General features: G+C 37.0%; 1 protein-coding gene across 1 annotated transcript in view; it reads right to left on the reverse strand.

The window, feature by feature from the left end:
* Positions 1-5,410: 5,410 nt before the first annotated feature.
* The window catches only part of LOC134475546 (uncharacterized), a 60,511-nt gene continuing 42,422 nt past the window's right edge, over positions 5,411-23,499 (reverse strand). The window contains exon 8 of the mRNA XM_063246670.1: positions 5,411-7,023. The gene's annotated coding sequence lies outside the window, so the exon portion shown is untranslated. The remainder of the gene's footprint in view (positions 7,024-23,499) is intronic.

The raw sequence follows: 23,499 nt of genomic DNA on the forward strand, positions 1-23,499 counted from the left end.
TCCAGTAGCTTTATAGTAAAATTTCAAGTGAGGGATTATGATTCTGCCTGCCTTGCCTTTGTTGCCTAGGATTGCCTTTGCTATTCTAGGTCTCTTCTGTTTCCAGATCAATTTTAGGAATGTCTTCTCTAGATCTATGAGGTATGCTGGTGGTATTTTGTTTGGAATTGCATTAAATCTCTATAAAAATTTTGGGAGTACATCCATTTTCATCGTGTGGGTTCCTTCTGTCTTTGAGCGATATCTGTATTTTTTGAGATTGTTTTTCAATCTCCTTTTTCAGAGAACTGTGATTTTAAATGTATAGATCTTTTACTTCTATTAGATTGATTTCTAAGTATTTCAATTTTTGAACGCTATTGTGAAAGTTGTTGCTTCCCTAGTTTTTCTCAGTGACTTTGTTGTTTATGTACAGAAATGGTATTGATTTTGAGTATTGACTTTGTTTACAACTATGTTGTTGAATTTGCTTATTAAATGTAATAGATTTTGGTGAAGTTTTTGAGGTCTTCCATGTAAAGTGTCATGTCATCTGCAAGTAAAGGTAATTTAACTTCTTCCTTTCTTATCTTTATTCCTTTTATATCTATTTCTTGTCTAATTGTTCTGGGTAATGTTTCCAGAAGTATATGGAATAGGAGTGGTGACAGTGGACATTCTTGTCTTGTTCTTGATTTTAGAATGTAAGCTTTCACTTTTTGTTCATTTAGTATGATGTTGGCTGTTAGTTTATCATAGATGGCTTTTATGAGATTGATGGAAAAACCATTTATTCCAATTTTTTGTAGGGTTTTTATTTAAAGGAGGGTTGGGTCTTCTTAAAAACTTTTCTGCATCTATAGAGGGGATCATGTGATATTTGTCTTTGGCTCTATTAATATGGGATATTATGTTTATTAATTTGAATATGTTGACTATCACTGCATTCCTGGGATGAATTCCACTTGATCGTAGTGTATAATCTTCTTCATGATTTACTACATTCTGTTTGCTAGTATTTTATTGAGGATTTTTGCATCTATGTTTATTAGAGAGATTAACCTGTAGTTCTTTTTTGGGGGAGGGGATCTTTTTCTGGTTTCTGTGTCAGGGTAATCTAGGAAAGAGGTAGAGGTAATTGTTTACTTTTTAATTTTATTAAAGAATTTGGTGAGTATTCGCATTAAACCTTCTCTAAATTTCTTATAGATTTCAGCCATGAATCCATCAGGACCTGAGTTTTTCTTTGTTGGTAAGCTTTTAATTATGTTTTCAATTTTGATAACTGATATTGGGTTATTGAAATTTTTTTATTCAGTTTTGGTAATTCAAACATTTCTAGGAATCTTTCCTTTTCTTCTTTTTTAAATTCTGTGTGAGCAAAGATTTTTGGAAGGTACTGATGATCTGAATTTCCACAGGAACAGTAGTGGTTTCACCATTTTTATTCCTCAGTGCATTAATTTGAAATTTTCTTTCCTTTTTAAAGGTTGACTAGAGATTGCTCGATTTTATTTATTCTTTTAAAGAACCAATTCTTTGATTCATTAATTCTTTGCATTGCTTCCTTAGTCTCAATTGTATTAATTTCTTCTCAGATCTTAATAACTTTCTCCTTTCTATGGGCTTTGAGCTTGCTTGCTCTACTTTTTCTAGATACTTCAGATATAAGATTAGGTTGTTTATTTGTGCTCATTCTATCTTCCAAATGTGGGAATTCACCACTATAAATTTTCCTCTCAGGACTGATTTCTTTGTGTCACACAGGTTTGTGCAAGTTTGATTTGCATTTTCATTTGATTGCAGGTATTGTTTAATTTCTTCCTTAATTTTGTCTGTGACCTATTGGTTGTTCAGGAAGTTGTTATATAATTGCCATGTGTTTATGTAGATTTCAAGTTTCTTTTGCATTGATTTCCAATTTCACTGCACTATGGTCAAGTAATATGCATGGGACAACTCTAATTCCTTTGTACATTCTTAAGCATATTCTGTAGGCTAGTACATGATCTATTTTAGAAAACAACCCATAGGAAGCTAGGAAGAATGTGTATTTGATGTTATTGGGTGGAATACTCTGTAAACATCTACTAAGACCATTTGTTCATATATTTGATTCAGTTCTGTTATTTCTTTGCTGATTTTTTGTCTAAATTATCTGTTTCTTTGTGGTACTAAGATGTGCCATTACAATTGTGTTATTGCTTATTTAATTTTTCATGTCTATTAATATTTTTCTTATGTAGTTAGGTGCTTCCATATTTGGTGTATATATATATATATATATATATATATATATATATATATATATAGTTATGTTATCTCTTCTTCTTGAATTTTTCCACTAACCAGTATGTAGTGACCTTCTTTATCTCTTTTGATCATTTTTAGTTTGAAGTTCACACTGTCTGCAAAGAGAATGGCTACCTCTGCATGTTTTGTTGTTGCTGTTTTTGTTCCTCCAGGAGTATTATTTTCCATCCTTTGATTTTCAGTCTATGAGTTTCTTTTTCAGTTAAATGTGATTCTTGTATACAGCACACCTTTGGATCTTTGTTTCTTGATCCATTTTGCCATTTTGTTTCTTTCAATGGGTGAATTGAAGCCTTTTATGTTGATGGTTATAACATATGTATTGGCTTATCTTTGTCATATGATTTTCCTGTTGCTGGTTCCCTAGTTTTTCATTCTGTTTAATTGCTTTCCTTGGCTGGTGGTTTCTTTCTGTTGTTGGCCTTGAAATTGTGGTCATTTTTGTCTCTATCTAGAATAACTTTCAGTATTCTTTGTATGTTGATTTTGTGGTCATGAAGTTCTTCAGTTGTCCTTTGCCATCAAAGTATTTTATTTCTCTATTCATTTTGAAAGATAGTTTTGCAGAGTACATCAGTCTGAGTTGGAAGCTATTTTCTTTCAGGACTTGAAATATTTTACTCCAAGTTCTTCTTGACTTGAGGCTTTATGTTGAGAAATCAACCATGATTATAATGGGCTTTCTTTTATAGGCGATTTATTTCTTTCCTCTAACAGCTTTTAATATTCTGCTTTTGTGCTGAATTTCTGGAATCTTGATTATTATATGTTTGCATGTAGATTTTGTGTATAGCTCTTTGGAGTTCTATATGTCTCAGTTATCTGCATGTCAGATACTGCTCCCATGCTTGGGAAGTTTTCTGTTATTATTTGTGTGTGTGTGTGTTATGTGTGTTATGTGTGTTACTTGTGTGTGTTATGTGTGTTGACTCCTGCCTTTTTCATTGATATCTATCAGTATTGTATTATTTTTCTTTGTATCATCTTGGAGCTGTTGAATTGTTATTTCATGTGTTTAAGAGATCTTTCCTTCAATGATCACTAGATCTGTCTTCAAGGTCTGACCACATCAGGTCTGTGATATCGCAATGACATAGTATGGCTTTGGCTGGAATGTACATGGTGGGTAGGTTGCACTACTGTGCCTGGAAAAACCTGAAGCAGTAGTAGTAATATGAGCCAATGATTGGTTCACATCAGTACTTCTGGATTAGTCAACCCAGAAAGAATCCAGGTCACATCAACTAGCGCTGCAGGTGGAATTCAGTTGAGTGGCACCTGCCCTACACCACATGACTGGTGACTGGGGGAATACCAGTCACACGGTAGGACCCTGATGACAATGAACATGAGATAGTAGAGGTAAAACTAGAAGATTAAAAACATTGAAGTACCAGCAGATGAAAGAGACAAAACAAAAAAGCAAAACGCAACTCAGACCTCCAGTCCACCCAAGACAGATACAGAAGACATTGACATAGAAGAAATTGAAAGATATACACCTCAGATTTCTGAAAAAACAGCAAATGAAGTAAAGAAACATATTAATTAATTAGTAGCAGAAATAATCTCTGAGGTAAAAAGAGAAATGGAATCCATAATGAAGGAATAGAGAAGAAATAGATTTTATATATGCAGGTGTATAGTAAAATAATTTTTGAATGAACAATAATGGAAAGAAATAGAATGCATTAAGAGGAATTCAAACAGATACCCAGAAAATTAAAAATTTCATTAGAATCTGGAAAAATCCCTTGAATGAAACTGAAGAAGACATTGCGTATTAATAAAAGTAAATTGTCCAAGATTATCCCACAAGTAGCAAAATAGGGAGTCAACCTCATGGTTTTGTCTGAAGCTGTTCAGCATTTTGCTTTTCTTTTAGTCCTAATCTCTGATGAATCAAAAAATAGAATTAACAATTATTGCCTCCACTTAAATTAAACAAATTTCTAGTTTATTATTGTTATTTGTTAATGGTAGTCATCTATTTGTGTTTGTGTGTGGGTTCTCCTTAATTGGGTTATTAACTCCTTGCAAATGGTAGAATTGAATACAGCCATATCTGGGGGGAAAGTGGGTATAGTTCTAGACCACTGTAATAAAGCAAGTACCACAGTGAAATGAGTCACACAGTTTGTTGGTTTCCTAGTGCATATAATAGCTATATTTACACAGTGCTGCATGGTCTATTAACTATGCAATAACACTATGTCCACAGTCTGTGTAACTTCACTAGAAATACTTTGCTCTGAAAAGTACTAATAATCACCTGAGCCTTCATCAAGCAGAAATCTTTTCCCTGATGGATAGGTTTGCCTTGGTGTAGATAGATGTCTGATGCCTGATGTCATTGTTGAAGGTTGGGCAGTTGTAGCAATTACTTAAAATAACAGTGGAAGTTGCCTTATATACTGACTTTTTGTTTCATAAGAGTGTTTTCTGTAGCATGCAGTCCTGACTGTATTACCTACAATAGATTATCACACAAACTTGGAGTCAATTGATTGTATCTCAAGAAACTGCTTTTTTTGTTTACCCATAAAAAGGAACTCCTCATTGTTAAATTTTTATCATAAAATTGCAGAAATTCAGTCAGTCTTCAGGCCCTGCTGCTAATTCTAGCTCTCTGGCTACTTCCACCATATCTGCACATCTACAATTATTTTTTCCATTGAAGTCTGAACTTCTCACCTCTCTCATTCTTTGCTCTGGGTTCTGGAAGAGGCTTTGGCTTAAGGGAATGCTGTGGCTGGCTTGCTCTTCATCCAGATCACTAAGAGTTTCTCCTATCAGCAATAAATCTGTTTTGCTTTCTTATCATTCATGTGTTCCCAAGAGTGCATTTCTAATTTCTTTCAAGAACTTTTCCTTGCATTTTCAAGGTGGCTATTGGGCATAGGAGGTTAGTTTCAGTCTATTTTGGGTTTTGGCTTGCCTACTTCACTAAGATTAATCATTTCTAGATTTTGATTTAAAGTGAGAGACACATGATTCTTCCTTTTACTTGAATACTAAGGGCCATTGTGGGGTTCTTTCTTGGCCTACTTTCTGTATTGTCATGTCTCAGGAAATGCAGAACCCTGAGGAAAAAAGAAAGAAACAGGAAAATAGCTGGTTGATGGAACTTCAGAACACACAATTTATTCTTTAAGTTCACCAACTTATATGGGCGTGATTCATAATACCTCAAAGCAATGCAATATGAGCATCAAAGATCACTGATTATAGGTTGCCAAGGCAGATAAAACAGTCATAAAGAAGAAAATTGAAATATTTCAGAAATTGCTAAAATGTGACATAGAAACATGAATTGTCACTTTATGCTGGAAAAATGATAGATCTGCTGGATACAAGGCTGCCACAAACTTTCAATTTGTAAAAAATGAAATACCTGCAAAGTATAATAAAGTAAAGCAATAAAACAAGGTGTGCCGGTTTACAGCACAGCACCAAGTATGGTGCTTTCAGTACAGTTAGCATTGAGGAAACATGAGTTGATTGATTTTGTGCTCTGTAGTTTGTGAGGTCTTCTTGCAACACCTGAGGGGTCACACTGCCTCTGTTCCTCACAACACGTCATACAGTGTGTGCTTCAGAAGTGGTATTCACAGCATATGTAGATGTTTGTTACTTCATTTGTTTGTTTCTTGTGATGCTAAAATGATTCTTCCAGCTCTCACCCAGCTATTTTGCATGCTATAACTCTTAGGAGAAAAAACAATCTTTTTTCCAGAACATTTTTATTGTATCCCACTCTGGCTGATAAAATGAATCTGACATCATTTTTGCAACAACAGTAATGTTTACCTGGACATACTTTGACTCCTTTTGCTAATTTGTATAATTTGAAAATATATAGCATTCTTAACTCTTTCAAAAAGTTGCATAGGAAGGCAGAGAGACACACAGAACAATGCTAGCCAGGTCAAGAAAACATGGATCGGTGTCAGGCTGATGTCAAGAGTAAGTTTAAAATAATGTGCTAATTTTGGGTTCAGATGATCAGGGTGAGTTCGTGAAAAACAGTATTTAGTTACTTTTCTCTTGTTTCTGAGACAAAATACCCAACATCCGAAATTAAGGAAGGAAAGGTTTTTTTAACTCACAGATTTTAGTTCATAATCAACCAGCTCCAAAACAGGGTAGCATGGCAGAGGGGCAATATTTCATGGTAGCAGAAGACAGCAAAAACAACAAGAGCAAAAAGGCAGGAGCAAATCTCTTTTCCTGCCTTTTGCTGTATACAGGCTACCCTTTCCGGGGTGAGGGTAGCCCTGGCACCACCTTTGTGCCTTCCTCTTGCACAGGCTGAGGATGTTTACAAAGTGAGGACTCTGGCCCTGCTGAGTCAAGCTGGAAACACTGTAACTCTTGTTTTCTGAGATGAAAACAAGAGGTAAGGTTTAAGGTGCTGTCTTTAAAGGCTATGGTGGGGACATCCAGACACAAACCACAACCGCGATCTTGACATCCCTTGTCACATCCACAGTAACTTCTTCTTCTTTACTTTTGTTTGTTTGTTTTTTGAGAGCCAGGGTCTCATTATGCAGTTCAGGCTGGCCTTGAGCTCACTTTGTAGCCCAGGCTGGTCTTGAATTTGCAATGATTCTCTTGCCTTTGCCTCCCAAGTGCTGGGATTACAGGAGTACATCACCACTCCAGAACCATGGTAGCTTCTTGCCATTGCTTAAATATTTCATTTCTAGATCAAGTTGGGGATTTTTCATGCTGAAAAAAAGCAAGCAAATAATAATGAATTTGAAACGACACTAGGGAGAACTTTCAATGTGGCAATCTCACCTTCCGTAAGAACATTTTTTTCCACATCACAGGCTCTATATCAATCTACAACCAAGGTGTCCAGACTTAAGGAAGTCCAAGGTTGAAGAGCCAGCCAATTCAGTTATCAGTGAGGGCGAGGGCCCTCTTTCTGGTGTGCAGACGGCTGACTTTTGCTGTGCCCTCACAAGACCTTTCCTGGACGTGTTCCCATGGAAAAAGGGGGCTCTGGTCTCACTTCCTTGCTTTATAAAGCCACTAAGCTTATCTGATGAAGGCTCCTCCCTGTAACTTAATTTAATCTTAATGATTTTAGAAAAGCTCTTATCTCCAAATATAGTCTCTTTGTAAACTTATGATTTGATATGGCTGGGGACCAGACGGCGAGAGACTGTATGATAGGATCTAACCTTGCAATTTATCTTATGATTAGGATCTGCTTATTAGATTGTTGAGTATAAATTTTATTTATCTGTGGAGTCATGTTTTCACTGGTGATAATTTTGGAGCGATAGTCTATTTCTGGAATAGTCAAGTGCTCTATTATTCATATTTTAAAAGGAAACAAACAATAACTAATGGTGAAAGCAGATGTCTAAAACTAGGCTTGAGAGACTGCTAGTGTTTAGTGTATCATCCACACATCTAATTAGCAGTATAGAAGTTTCCTGAAATGATGAGATAAAGCCATTCTGCTATTAGCGTTAACTGCAGAATAGAGATAATCATTTTCAAGTATTCTAATTTCCTTTATTGAATACACATTATATCATAATCTTCCAAGTTAAGTTATAATAGGCACATTATTAAAACTACCAAATCCTTTGGTTTATGATTGTCAAAATAAAATCAGGTCATTAAGCCAGCCGTATTAGGAGGAAAAAGAGTATTGTTGATCGTTATTAAGACACTGACATTTTAAAACTGCCTTCTCACTGAAATTATGTTTGTATGAATTTCTAAAAAGCAAATTGGTTTAGTTGATTTGGGGAAATAAATGACCTATAAGAGGAAAAATAAAGTAGTCAAATTAGCTTTTTTAATTAAATATGCATGATAATGACTACTTTTTATTATTCTACTTGAGTCAAATATATAAATTGTGATTTTTGAAAACACAACTGGGATATGAGTGGTTAAAATCAGATGCTTTAGGCAAAATTCTGATTAGGAAAGGAACTTTAGATATCTTTAAGCTTAACCCCTCTTGGGTGGAAGAGGCCATTATTGCAGAAAAAAGATAGTAAACTAAGAGTTCACACCCTACGTAACCAAGACTAGAATTTGGTCAGATCTTATCAAGTTGTATCAAGCCTCTTACCTGTGTCACTTTATTCTAGGTTTGGATTATTTCCAAAATATACCATCATGCCATGTCCTCTAATAAAAAATTGCTAAATAGGGCAAGAAGGGATATTTCTTGACAAAAGTAGATGAAATCTATGGAAAGCTTTGACTTTCAAAGAATATGAGATGTAGCTTTTCCCTGATATCTAACAACTATGTGGCATGAAGCCTACAAATTGTTATCAAGGTTTTTTCATAGAAACTTATAAAAAAATTACACTGTTTAAATTTAAAGGATTTTCTGGAGTGCCTTAAGTTTTGTTTATGAGATTTATCTCTCCATCTCCACTACTTTGCTTTTATTCCTTTCATGGATTTGTGAACGTTCCCTTCTCCCTCCCTAGCCTTGGAGAATCCTCTTACTACCCAAATGCTATGGTCAGTGAAGGTGAGAATCTATGTATGCCCATGTGCATACATTCAGCAAAGGAATCGCCATTCTTCGCTTTTCAAAGTAATGGAAATACAAGAATCTATCTGCATATCATATTTTAACACTCATATGGCAGCAGTTTCCTTTTTCTAAGTGACATGTGATATGAAACATTTGATATGTTTCAAAAATAGGGCAGATATATTAGTAAACATATGTATATAAAACACATTTTGTAAAGGGTTTGAAGAACTGCATGAGGCTTTGGGAGAAAATATGTGAGAGAGATTGAGAGTACTCTTCTACTTATGTGGGGACTGCATGGTTTAATTCAAATATTAAAAACAGCTTAGTTTTCTCATGCATAATGGTAGACTACAACCACTGCATTATTGATTTGAATTAAGGAAGGATAAATACATATAAATCACCTCTACATCTAGATATCATGTTTTGCTAAAAATAAGACCTAACCAGAAAAGAAATCAGCTTTGAAAACTAGTGATCAAAAATGCGAATTCAATCACCTTGTTTTACCTGACATTATAAAGTAGCCAAGAGCAAGAGCATAACAAGGTATAATTTTCTGCATAACACTGGCTATCACCATGGCAACTATTAGATCTTATTTTCCTGGAGGCATGCACGTAAGTACACATAAGCATAAGCACAAATCTGCTTATATGTGTGTATATATATATATATAGCCTACCACAGAGAAATTAGAATAGTAAATTCTGTGAAGGCTATAGGTGACTAAGGCAGGTAAACATTTCAAGTGTTGGTTAGAGAATGATCAGGACTGTGACACATTCCGGAGGCTTTAGTGTAAGGACTTTCTGGATAGAAGATCCTGAAATCAATATTACAAAGCAAACAAACAAAAAGCTCACACCTTCCAAATAGAACAAAAGAGAACCATATCCACTTTGTTTCCTTTACAATCCTAGAAAGGATTGTTGAGTACCTCTAATATACAATCTGAGACCAAGTCTTTGCATCAAACTGGAATCAAATCCTGGCTTCACCTCTTACTGTGTGATCTGGGAAAATTACTTAACATCTCTGTGCCTTGATTTATTAATTCATAAAATAGAGATGGCAATAATCTCTATCCCATGGAATTGTCTTGAGGACTAAGAAATAAGAAGATAAGGTTTCTTTTGGAAAGAAGAAGGGGACCAAGAGAGGTGTGTGGGGGTTTTGTGAAAAGCATTAAGATGTGTCCTGAACATGTATCAACTCCCCAGGATGAATGGAATCATTATGTATTTCAAATGTGTACTAATTAATTACTCCAACATATGTAAGTGAGCATCTCAGCAGGTCAGCCTGGGCCTAACCACAGGTGGTGGGACAATTTGGGGTAGGATGGGGAAAAGAAGGAGTTTTCTTGCTCTTCTCCAAAACAGTGTAATTTTCTGATTGTAAAGTCTAAAAAAACAGTGAGAAATGCGCCAGTGATTAAATATCAAGCTAACCATTTCAAAATTAAAAAATCCTAGGACATATAAGCTCCATGGACCTCAATGTAATAGCCATTTCTCAGTGGCTCCCTGTTCTCTTTATTGGAAATGAAAATTCAATCACTTTCCAAATCAAGTTACAGAGAAACAAATGAGGTCACATTGTTTTGTAGACTTTTCCCTTTCTGACGAGTGGGTTGGAAAACAGAAAGCACCATGCTTTTACTTTATGTCATTCCCTCTCTCATCCCCAGTTCTTGTCTGAGGACAGCAATGTTCCCTCTCAAGTCAGCAGGGATCGCTCTGTGAGCAAACTGCTCTCTGGGCTGGTAGATACTTTTAGAAGCAGAATTTAGGTTATTATGGCAAATGCAATGAGAGTTTAAAAACCTGACGTACTTCATAAGAAAATGTCATACAGCTTGTATAAAAACATTTTCTTCTTAGCCAGGCATGGTGGCATATCTCTTTAACCCTAGCTACTCTGCAGGCAGAGGCGGGAAAGTTGCAACCCCAGCCTGGATCACTCAGCACACCCTTATTTCAAAATAAAAAATTAAAAAGGGATTGGGGGGTATAACTCAATGCTGGAGCTTTTGCCTGGCATGTTCAAGTCCCTGGGTTGAATCCTCAGCAACAGACATACATGAACACGCACACGTACACCTTTTAAAAATGGAAATAAGACATCTCAGAGTGCTTTCCTTTCAAGCTTTTTCTTTCTTTCTTTCTTTCTTTTTTTTTTTTTTTTCTTAGTACTGGGGATTGAACTCATGACCTAGTGCTTGCCAGGCAGGCACTTATGCCGCTGAACTAAATCCCTGGCCCCTCAAACTTTTTCTTGAGTACTCTGAAGAAATGCAACAACAACAACATTAAACTATACAATCTTCTTCAGGGATTTCGAGGCAGATACTTGTGGTAACATTAATGTTTATGCCTTTGTGGTTGTGTCACTAAACCAGAAACACTTTTCTTCAATGATGCTGGAGCTGCTTGCTTTTATTTTACTCTTGTCTCCCCTTAATTTGTTAGAGGGAAGCAATGGATAGTTTTAAACCTTTGAGATACCGAATTAAGCATGAATTGCTTTTTTGCTGAGGTTGACATATTTGGTTTTTACTGACTGGTATTTCCCTGAAAGTCCAAGAGGGACAGAAAAGGATTGGCCAGGTATCCATGGTGCAAGTGAGTTTGCCTGAAGGGCCAGACCAACAGGACAGCTTTATGCTCTCCCTGCACTGACAGGAAGCTCAGAGATTTAGAATGTAGAGATGAGAGGAAGTGGCTTTGCGCTGAAGACACTAAACCAGCCATTTGGAAGGCAGAAAGGAGCATTTATAGCAAACAAATGAGGATTTCTGTGTAACCAGGCTCAACTTCAATCTGTTGGCACCTTTGATCCTTTGCCTGAAGTCTCTGACTTCCCAGAAAGGCTGAAAGTAGAAGGCAATTGCTTCCCAGAAAAGAGAAAGCATTTCTCCAACTGGTCAAGTGTGGGAGTGGGTGGAAAGTGCCCAGCTCGCTCCTACCATGAGAGATGACTCCAACCCGAGGGTCCTACTCCATTTTTTAAGACTTCCATAGTAGGCTGAATGCTAGTCATCTGAGTGACACCATATCCAGATGCCTGGTATCAACTAAACTATTTGCACTTAAATTTTGTCTCAATTTTGGCTCTTGGAAGAACCAAACTAAGGCAACTCAGCCCAGTAAAATACAGCATTTGGAACAGAAAAGACTCTTAATGTCAGGAAAAGAAATGGTAACGTCTCCAGGTTTTCTTCTTTTTCTCCAAACAGGTCACTGATGGGTATAGATGGGAACAAATTGACAGCATAGCAATTGTTTTCATTTGTCAAGCTTTACTAAGGTATGACTGATAAAATTATATGTATTTAAGATAAATAATGTGATATTTTTATATACATATATTGTGTGAAATTATCACCACAACCAAGGTAACATATTTCTTTATGTATTTACCCATTTCCCTTGTTGTGGTGAGAATATTTAAGGTTTATATCATAGTGAATTTCAGTTATACTGTTAATTCTTATTAACTATAGGCCATGCTGTCCACTAGATTTGCAACATGTATGCACCTTGTACCTGAAAGTTTATAGCGTTTAACAAACATCTTTCTATTTCCCATCACCTCCAACCTCTGGTAATCACCATTTTCCTCCTCTTTATGAGTGCAATTTTTTCACAATCCACTAATAAGTGAGACCATACAATAATGCCTTGATGTTTTTTGCTTACTTCACTTAGCATATGATCCTCCAGGTCACTCACAAGTCTGAAGATGGCAAGATCTTCTTCTTTTAAAGGGTGAATTAGATTGTTTTATATACATGTGTATGTATGCTACATGTTCTCTGTTCATTTACTCACTGATGGATCTCTTAGTAGATATAGCTTGACTATGGATAGTTTTGCAGTAACATAGAACAACAGATAACTCTTTGGCTACTGATTTAATTTCCACTGGACATGTATTCATAAGAAGGATTACTACATCATGTAATAGTTCTGTTTTTAATTTTTCAAGGAACCTTCATTATGAGAAAGGTTCCCTTTCTTTGCACTTTTGCCAACATCTATGATCTTTTGACTTTCTCATTGTAGGCAACTTAATAGATGTGAGATAACATCTTAGTGTAGCTCTGATTTCTCTTTACTTCAGGAATAATAATGTTGAGCACTTTTCATATACCTATTGGCCATTTGCATATCTTTTCTGGAAAAATATCGCTTTAAATCCTTTGCCTATGCATTAATTATTTTGGTATGGATTTATATAAGTTTCCTATAAGTTTTGGCTATTAACTTTTTATCAGATACATACTATGTACATATGCTCTCTTTTCCATAGGTTTTCTCTTATGGTTTGCATCTTAGTGACTTTGCTCTTTGCTGAGACCAAATATCTGACAGCTACAAGTTAAAGGAGGAAAAGTTTATTTGGCTCAAAGTTTGTAGAGGTTTCAGTCCATAGTCAGCTGGCTCCATGGCAGTGTTTCATGGCAGATGCCCATGACAGAAGAGAAACAGTTCATGTGTAGCAGGAAGAAGGCAGTAAGCAAAGCCATCTTCCTTCTGTCCCTCTCTATGCCACCTAGGCTACAAATCTATTGATTGGTGCCACCCACACCCAGGGTGGGTCTTCTGTTATCCAAACCCTGAATCCACCTTCACACAACCTAATCCAGTCACTTTTGGAACTCCTCACTTATATGCACATGCGGCATTGAGGAAAAATCTAGGTCAGAGCCATAACAGTTTGGCTGTTAAATATCCCCAAAGACCCAAATACTTGAAGGCCTAGGGCAAGTTTGTGGTACTTTTGGGAGGTACTGGAACCTTTGGAAGGTGGGGCCAGTGGAAGAAAGTTGGTCATTGTATGAGCACTCTTGAAGTGTAAAAAAAAGAAAAAAGAAAAATCTCATTTTTTTCTTGGCTGCCCTGAGTGGACAGTTTCCTCTGCCATGCACTTCCACTGTGACACACTGCCTTGCCAGAGTTCTAAGAGCTCTCAGTGAAGCCATGAGCCATAGTGGGCCTTTCCTCCTTTAAGCTGATTCATCTCAGGTATTTCTACAGCAATGGAAATCTGACTAATAGCCTTTGTTATACAGAGCTTTTTGGTTTGGTGCTCTCTCTCCTCTTTTTCTTTCTCTCTTTCTGCAATCACCATTAATTAGCTAGCTTTGTGTGTATGTTTAGATATTTCAGTGTAGTTCATCTTTACAAATTCAGTTTTCAGCTTTATAGACCAATTATCAAGCATCATTTACAAATAGCCTGAAGGTCTGCATTTCTAAAAAGTTCATGGAAGATGCTGATATTGCTAAGCCAGAGACCATACTTTAGTAGCAAGGCACTGTCTTGCTTTATATATCAGCTTCTGGATGAATTTTTATCAGTAAATTATAGGTCATGGTACTCTTGGGATAATGTGTTCTTGCTGCCTCATGGGACTGTACTGTAGGATTTACAACTGGATCAGAACTTTCTGTAATCAAGAGCCAGTACTGCATCAGTGGGTTTTTCAGCCATTGCTTCCTCCTGGCCTGTCTGCTCTCTTGTTTTCAACCCTCATGCCAGGCCAAGCTGTGAGAGATTTTTTGCAGTGTGATGAACTCGGGGGAGGGGGGTCCAGTGTGTTTTTCTAGCCTCTTAAGTGGGGTATATTTAAAATGAAAAAGAAAGATTTATGTTTACTGGAGTTTTAGGCCTTTTGGTAATTCTTAGAAATCTGCACTTGGATAAAACCTTTTAGGACACTTGTAATTAAGTTTGCAATAATCCTTATTATGGGGGAACTATGTTATCAGTATTGCTGTTGTCAATAATCACATTAGGTGATTATCTAACTTTTATCTTGTTTCAATTTTGATTTCTGGTCCCTTTTCTTAAAACTAACACCTAAATAATCCTAACTTATTGATTCAGGTGACAGCTTATGATGGAAGGAAGATGTGCAAGGACTTAAAACCATTTTGGCAATTTAATACTCAAAGAATGACTCGTATATACTCATAAAATAGCAGACAAGATAAATTGCTAAGAAACCAGCTTAGGCAGGATCATCACTCTTTATCTAGATGCACAAAAACCTACGATTCCAAGTCATCTCTGTGTTGGTCCAACAAGTCATCTCTGTGTTGGTCCAACACAGATGATACTGCAAACTTCATAGTTATAGCAGATTCATCGATTTGATCTTTTTTTTTTTTTTGTACAAGCGATAGAACTTATGATTTTGCATTTGCCAGGCAGGTGCTTGTTCCACTGAGCTATATTTGCAGCAATTTGATCACTTTTGCAATGTGTTCTACAGCATGACACTAGTTATTATGCAATAAAAGATAAAAGGAAAAGTGGAAGAAAAAGAAAATGGCTAAAGAAATTTAAGCAGAATTTGTTTTTTCCTGAAGAATAACCTACAGTCTTTATGATATCAGTGTGCATTATGGGCTTTTAAGAGAAAGTTAGTTTCTCCATGGGGGTATGACCTGAAAGCATGATTCTCCCTGTCTGTCCCCTTTCCTGTGGCTCTGCTTCCTGACCACCAGGATGTGAACAGCTTTTCTCTACCAGGTCGTCCTACCATGCTATTTTGCTGCCTTAGAGCCAGCCAACCATGGACTATAAGCGTGATGCAAAATAATCTCCCTTTTGTTAAGTCTCATGTGTTGGTATTGTGTCTCAGCAGTTAAAAAAAGTAACAATGACAATTTTTCTTATAGAATGTAAGCTCCACGAAGACAAAGATTTTTATTGGTTGGATACAATCATACTCCTGGCATCTGGAATGTCTGGCATGTGGTACCTGTTTCATAAGTATTTAACAAATAACTGAATGTATGAGTTTCTGTTTTCCCGCCATCTCCTTAACACTGGATATTATCATAGAAAAAGTCTTTAAGTCAGTGAAAACTGATATTTTGCTAATTGAATAATTTATATCTTTGAATATTGCATAGATTGGGCTTTCTCTCATGTGTCTACTGACTATTGTAACTCTTTAAAAGTATGTAACAGTTCTTTCTATGCTGACTCGTCACCTACTTCCTATGTTACTGAGGCAAATTGTTCCAGAGGAATTTTTCTGTCCAGGTCCGTTCATTTCTAGTACAGACTTTCAGTTCCAAGATGACAGTGACAGAGCCTGATAGTTGGAATGAGCATGGCTGAAAGGACCCATTCTGTTCTTGGAAATGTGGTTTCAGCTGCTATTTGTGAAATGGGAGCCTTTTGCTTGCTCTGTCTGAGTTTTCAGAGTTAGCCTGAGGTCTTTAAAAGCACATCTCCATAAGGCCAGTGTGACAAAGCCGGGCCTCATCATTTGAAGCTGTGCTTCAGGGAGTCCTTAAAATAGTTCTCCCGCCCCATCCTGCTTGTGGCTGCCCTACTTTCACTCACAATTATGAAAGTTCCTTGAGTGTCTGCTGGTCATCTATTTTCCACTTGGAGCCAGTTCCATAATGCCACACCAAGATGAGTGTTCCTTTCCTGTTGGAGTCCTTGATTGGCCATTTCCTGTTGGTAGCACCACAGGGAATGCTGCTGGAAATGCTGGAGTAAGAGGTGACTTCTGAGGGAGGTACAACTCTCCACAGGCTCAGAGCTAGGCTTTGAGCTTTGATGTCATGATCTGCCTACCTATATCTCAAAGAGATACTGTTTTCTTGGTTAGTTTTTGTTTTCATCAAGTCAATCTGTTCAATATTGCATTAGAAATTTTCTGAGTCACATATGACTAAATAAACTCTAAAACTAGGTGAGGTTTCTGGAAGACAATTTAGGTAGTGAATCCTAAATCTATCTATCTATCTATCTATCTATCTATCTATCTATCTATCTATCTATTCATCCATGAGAACAAGAGAATGGATTATGGCAAGAGAAAAATGTGAGGAAATATGATACTATAACTCTGATTTATCTTTTCACTGGTGAGAATCTAGATTTATTACATATTCCTAGAATGGATTTAAAAGGAAAATAGTATCACAGCCTCTTTATTTAATACAGCAGGAAAAGAGGAAGCTCTTATAAATTTCAGCTCCTTACTAAAGTTCTAGCTGTTGTAAAATGGAACCATTGGAGTCAAATAAGGAGGGACCAAAGAGTGAAAGAAGGGCTTCATGCTGCCGTTTAATTAACTGAGCTGACCTCGCAGAGCTCACTAAAGTGCATAACCAGTATGCGTAAATATGGGACATCAAAATCAACACAAACTTCAAGAAAATGATCTATCTAGAAAGTCTTGCTATGCTTTAAAAAAATGACTTGGCCTTGGCTTAGCAATTAAATTGAGGCTGTGAGATTACAGATGATTGTAAAAATTATCCTTGAATTGTTAATGTATGTGTGAAATTAAAATCATTCTGTTAATTTTTTTGTTGTTGTTCATTGAAAACATTATGACTTTCTGATATTTTCCTCTAAGAGAGAACAGCACTGGTCACAATCTTATTTTATCCTCTGAAGATCATCTTAACTGGGCCATGGTCATTTTCATCTGCCTTTTAGGTACAGCAGAGGATTTGAATGTACGCACAGTACACCTTCAAAGGCTCCAGTAGAAATCTTATTTAAGAAACTATTAGTTATAAAGAATCTCTGGGCTTCTGTGACTTGTCACTCATTTACTCATCATTTTGGGGATACAACACCTTTTTCTTCAGGCAAACAACTACCAACTTTTTGATTCTGATTTTCTCTCCTTTACAGAGGTGTAAACAACTATGTTTCCTTGTATGGTTGATAGGCTAACTCCTACTACAGAGGAAGAGAAAGCTCTGTGAGTACTCCATACTACCTAGAGTCTTGTAAGCCACCATCAGGCAATCTATCCAAAAGGTTTGTGCTTTAATGTATGCTACAGTATGGCAAAGATCTAAAACTGGAGCTACTAGTGCTTTGTCTTCTTGCTATCCACAGTTAGTTCCACCTTTCAAGACTCCTTTGTAAGAGACTGACATTTTTCATATTCTATATTTCATTTTCATTCTTACTTGTATTTAGGTATTGCCCTTGTTCTTTTCATGTTATTTGGAGTTGTGTGAGGGAGGATACTGAACATAAAATAAAACTATTGCCCAACATTTTAAGGCAAGCTAATGGCAATGATTGAGTGGATCTTAGTAACTCATGTCATTTCAGTGATGTGTTGGAGATGGCTGCTGAGAGCTGACTATGCCAAAATCTTTCTAGTTCCACATTTAGACATAACCTATAGTTGCTTAAGCCATGGTAGTTGCATTTATACTAGCAAATTGTACACATCAGGTGTGTTTTTTCCCCACAGGAGATCTTATTTCTCAACACATTTTTGCCTGTGGTCAAAACATGGAGAGAAATTTAATCATAAGAATCTCCATTGATAGTCTCCATAATTTGTAGGAATGTTGCATCTTGACCCGCCTTCTCATAATTCTCTGACTCCAGTTACAGGACATTCATGTAAACTGAGACTATAAGGTACTGACAGAAATTTTTCTGAACAGGTGGATAAGTCAGGCACACTTAAGAGACCCATTTTATTTAACAGTAACCAGCATTAGCTGCCATTGCTCACATTGGTTTAGATGGAGCCAGTTTCAGAGAAATTTTTATTGTGTTTATTATTTAGTATATTCTAAGACATACCAGGCAGAATATCTTTATTCTTATCCCGTTCTGATATACAGGAGATAGTGGCTTTGCCATGCAGTTCTATACTATGTTCCCTTTGCCCCTGACTATTGTGGCTCATTGCAAGGCGGGAGGCCCTTGGTATCTACTGCAGCCTGCACCTTTGGGATTCAACATGAGTCATGTCTCAGTGGATAGGCTCCAGCAGACAGGGAGAGGTCTGGTCTTGGCCTTCTCCAGGCCTCCTTGCCAGACTATCTTTCCCAGTATCCCATATTCTTTACCTGTGTAATACTGGGCAGATTATCCAGCAAAAGTTGCCAAGCATATATACTAACAAGGAAAGAAACATCAATCCCCACTTTCTGTAGCCTTAGCAGAACTGTTATGGGGCTGCCTTCTTTGGATTCAGGGAGGAAAAGTCTTTTCAGTAGGGAGAGTTGCAGGAAAGAAATACTTTCTTTTTATTTAGAGACCAGTGAATAATAATGCCCCAAAGATAAAAACTTTTTCTGACTCCTGTTTCTCATCTTCAAGTGCTGAGAGGTGGGAGGAGGGGAGCAGAAATGCCTTTTAATAACACCTCAAGCCCTAGAGAGGTCGTTGGACCCAGCTTCTCACAGTTCTTTTAAGAACTTAGCACCTTTCTTTCTCAGCCAAGGCCATATTTGTGTAAAAAGACGGGTCTTATCCAACACCTAATACCAGGAATCTGTTGCAAAAATAGATTTTTCTTTAATAGCTTTTATGCTTGGGAATTCAAAGCATAAAAAATGGGGACAATGCAGCATATTAGACTGCAAAAGCCTTTAAAAGGCAAAGCAGCAGAGTCTATGGAGAATGTGTGTGTGGATATGTGCACATGAGTGCTGGTGTGTGAAGAAATCTGGGCTCTCTGAGGTCTCCTCAGGGCTGCCTATATTACTGGTTATTCATTTTACTATTACTCCTTAATCTTTTGATGAACACTCTGTCATACTTTAAACCTTATCTTTTAGTATTCCTCTTGCCACTTGGAAAGAAAATGTAAAAGGTCAAGAAGGAAAAGGAAGCTTTCATAAAGTATGTGATAAGTAACAGTTACTCATTTTTATCCTGTTGGGAAGAATAGCGTTCATTTGCCATATGCCACTGATTCAAAACAGGTGGACCTACTTTTATAAAAATGGCAGGAACGTTAGATATTTGGTTTCCATCTCATTTTTTCACTCTCTGAGAGGTTAGTCTCAGAATATGAGGAGCTATGCATTTCACTTAAAACTGGCTGGACTTTGGGACCAGGCTCAGGGCTGGAAACAGGGAAAACCAGAAAAGCAGAGGTAGGACTGGAGCGGGGTCTGGGATGGTGGTGGTGGAAGCAACGGGACAGGAGACAGACTTGAGGATCACCTGGATTAAAAGACAGAATAAATGGGACAAAGGGCACTGCTGGGTAGGAGGTACCTAATTAAGCTGAACTCTAGTAGAGCCAGTGCCTGAGAAGTGCTGACACAGCCCCAAAGATCATTAGCTTCAGGATGTGAACCACGGTATAAATTATATGAAACAAATAACACATGGGGAAGTTCTTGGACGCATACCTGACACATGATGGAAATTCAGTTAGTGTTGGCTTCTTTCCCTTCATGTTCTTGATGGCGTTACCAGGTGGCACATAAAGCACATTGTGAGTTTAGGTCAAAGCATTTTGACAATAATGTCTCAACAGTATTTCTAATGCAGGTAGAAGCTGAAATCAATGTGTAAAATGGCTGAGTGAGAAAAACTGCAGAGGCATAGATCAGGATAGAAGTAAACCACAGCCTTAGCTGGAGTTAAGAAGAAAATAAAAGTGATCTATGTTTCCTTGGGGAGTCAGGAGTAACTGTATCTCTAAACATCAACCTATTAGCCAGTGACCATTACGGTTTGAGGCAAATTAAGTCTGAGCACGAATGTTTGGAAGTTATCAAAACAAGCAGGTGATGTGGGAATTCGAGAGTAATGAACCTTAGCATTTGGAACTTGTTTAGAAATAAAGTGCAATATCTCTCTAAGGAAGTAAGGATGCATAGGGCAATTAAAGGACAGATATAGGAAGGTGCTTGGGCATCTGTGTCCTCAGGCTGTGGCATAGAAGTACAGAGGTTGGGCTCTTGGGTCTTCTGCTAACTATCCTAAGTCGGTATGTTTTAATTGTAACTGTTGCCTTCTTAGGATTTCCTTTCAACTGCAGAATTGATAACAATTAGTAAAAGTTAAAAATCTATTACTATTTACCGTCTCGGGCATAAGCGAGCAGTGAGTGAGCCAGGAAAAGAACAAGTCGACATCTCCCGAGATCCAGCCATGTTGGAACTTAAAGGGCTGAGCAAGAGAGCAACACGCCCTCCTTCCTGGTAAGAGGCCATAGGCAGAAGCGAGCAGCGGCCAGGAAGAGAACAAGTGAGTAGCTCCTGTGATCCTACCAGCAGGTGGGCTGAGAAACAAATGTCCTATCTCCCTCCACCTCCATCCCTCCATTTAGCAACTGGATGTTGTTGAGGACTGCCGGAGTTGATAGCAAGTAAGGTACATAAAGGTACTAAATACTTGTATTGTTGGGTTGACTATGCTGACCCGGGGCCAGAGGTCTGAACATCTCTTGGGAAGATGATAGTATGCAATATAGCAAATATGGGGGATTTCTTTCTGTCTTTGAAGAAAAATATTGTTTTCACTGTTTTGTTTTGTTCTGATTAATTGTTTTGCTCTGTTCAATGTTCTGTTTTGATTGGTTGTATAGTGTTCTGTTTTTAGTTTGATTTTTCTATACCTGATTGAATGGACAACTATTGTGAAGATAACAAGATATACTATTGTAGCTATTATTGTTATCCTGGTATCCTGCTCTGAAGTTCTGTACCAATTTCACTGCATTATCTCAATTGGCTTTGTTCTGTCTTGTTTTGTTGTGTTTTACTACCTTCAAAATAAAAAGAATGAAGATATTTAACTTCTCAATCTTCATTTAGATACTTAATACATGTGTGCAAATATGCACATGCAAAGTACAAATTGTGATTAATTTTTCAATGCTCTTCACAATTACTTCAGCCTTAAAACCTAGAATAGGTGTCCCTTAATGGAGATGGCTCTGACTACTTTCTCTGGGGTAACTAAATTTTAATAATGTACCATAACATTTCTAGAATTCACAAAACTTTAAATTGTGCAGTGGGCCTCTAAGACACACTGAAAATGATACTGGTTGATTATCTTTGTATGTATATATAGATTTATTCCCTGTTGTTTTTTGCCCCACCCACTTATTGATAAAGCCACCTTATTTTCTTTTAGAGAAGTACCTATATTTAATTGTGTATATAATTTGGGTGGGGTTGTCACTCAACATGTTAAGGCTTCCAATAGCTGAGAACTGGATGTATCGGTCTCAATGGTCAATTGAACTCAAAAGGAACCCTGTATTTTAGCAGGACATTTATCAATAGAGAATTAGAGATCCAGAAATTTTTTGCAGATCAGTCTTGATCTGCAAAAGCAACGGTTACCATCAGAAAGCTGAGAAATCAGGAGCTATAATGCCTAGCTCTGGTTACTGCTCCAAAACTGTGCCACTTTCACTGTGACTGTGGAATTAAAAAACACAGCTAGAGCCATGACATGTACATGCGACATGGGTGATCCATGCCATACCTCTTTACATCTGTTAAACTAATGGTTGGATTTAGGGACTTCAGTTAAAGCTGTTGTAGAAAAATTGAACTCTTTGACCTCCATGTTCTATATCATATTAGAAACTGCAAAAGCAGCACAAGTGTAGCCTGTGCTGCACCTCTGCCTTTCTGATCACATATAAAAGTATGTGATTAGCTACACTTTAAGAACCTTCTAGAATGCTAGCTATAAGAAAGATTGGGGGATTTAGTATTTTACAATGAGTGAAGGGAAGAATGAGGGAAGAATGGATACTGAACATCAACCCATCATATAAACAGTGCATTTTCTCTTGCAGGCTTTGGATCCTGAGCCTAATGGCAACAGGACAAAAGAAAAATGGTTAGTCCTAGGGCAATGTCCTTGAGAAGAAAGGACACTGAGCTCTCCAAAGGGCTCTGCCTCTGTCTTTCAAAGCTTCAGCTTCTGTAGGTTTCCCTTTGTATTTTTGAGCCTTCTCATGGCCTTACAATGACTTCCCTTTTACCTGTCCTTATCCAGATCTGGTTTCTGTTGTTTATCATCAAAGCAGTTCAACCGAAACTCTCAGGAACATGATTTTGCTGTATCAGGACCCTCAAATTCTTGATGAATGAGTTTACTGGGCACCTACAGCTGGTTGCTTCTTACTGGTATAAGTACCAGTCTTGGAATTCTAGTTTTTAGCATTCATGTGCCAGACATCATCTAAACTAACCTTTTCATTTCTTTTAAAATGAGGAATCTGAATTACAGTCAATTTATTTCTTTTCTTGTCCGACACATTCCTTTATTACTATTATTAGAGAAATTCTTCCAAAATAATACATTTGTGCAACAACTACAATCGTTCTAACAACATAGAGATATTTTTGGGGACAAACTATTTTGTTAAACTGTTTTTTTTTAAAGTAACCTAAGTTTTAAATTGGTCCTGTCATTAACTAATAGTTTTATTGTAGGAATTATAGCCATACTTAAAAAATCCATCTTATTATAGACATTTCTTTGATAAGGAAATTCTTAGTGGAAAGGTTTTGCAATTTTGAGTTCTCAGTGGAAAAGCTTCTGGGATTCTCAATGCAACAGTGATTTTTCTTCTTAAATTTTAAAACTACAATGACCCTGCCTGTGAAAGAGTATTGAAACATAAACTTTACTAATGGTCCATCCATAATCCTATATTCTATGCAGATCTCAAAATGTACACCATGTCTGCCCACAAGATGGCTTCTAGTGAATAATATTTAACTAGGGTTTTTATGGGTGACCCAAAGGCTTGAAAAACATCCTTAAAAAGTGGCTATGGAACTTCCAAGTTAGTGAATTTTAACAGCTGTTTCCACCACTAGACCTGCAAGTGGAACTTGATTTCCCTTGAGGCAATTCTATTAATTTGTTTTTATTATTTTAGGA

The sequence above is a fragment of the Cavia porcellus genome, unplaced genomic scaffold (genome assembly GCF_034190915.1).
Source record: "Cavia porcellus strain 051 isolate PalLab524CR breed Dunkin Hartley unplaced genomic scaffold, mCavPor4.1 scaffold_4, whole genome shotgun sequence".
In the NCBI taxonomy this organism is placed as follows: domain Eukaryota; kingdom Metazoa; phylum Chordata; class Mammalia; order Rodentia; family Caviidae; genus Cavia; species Cavia porcellus.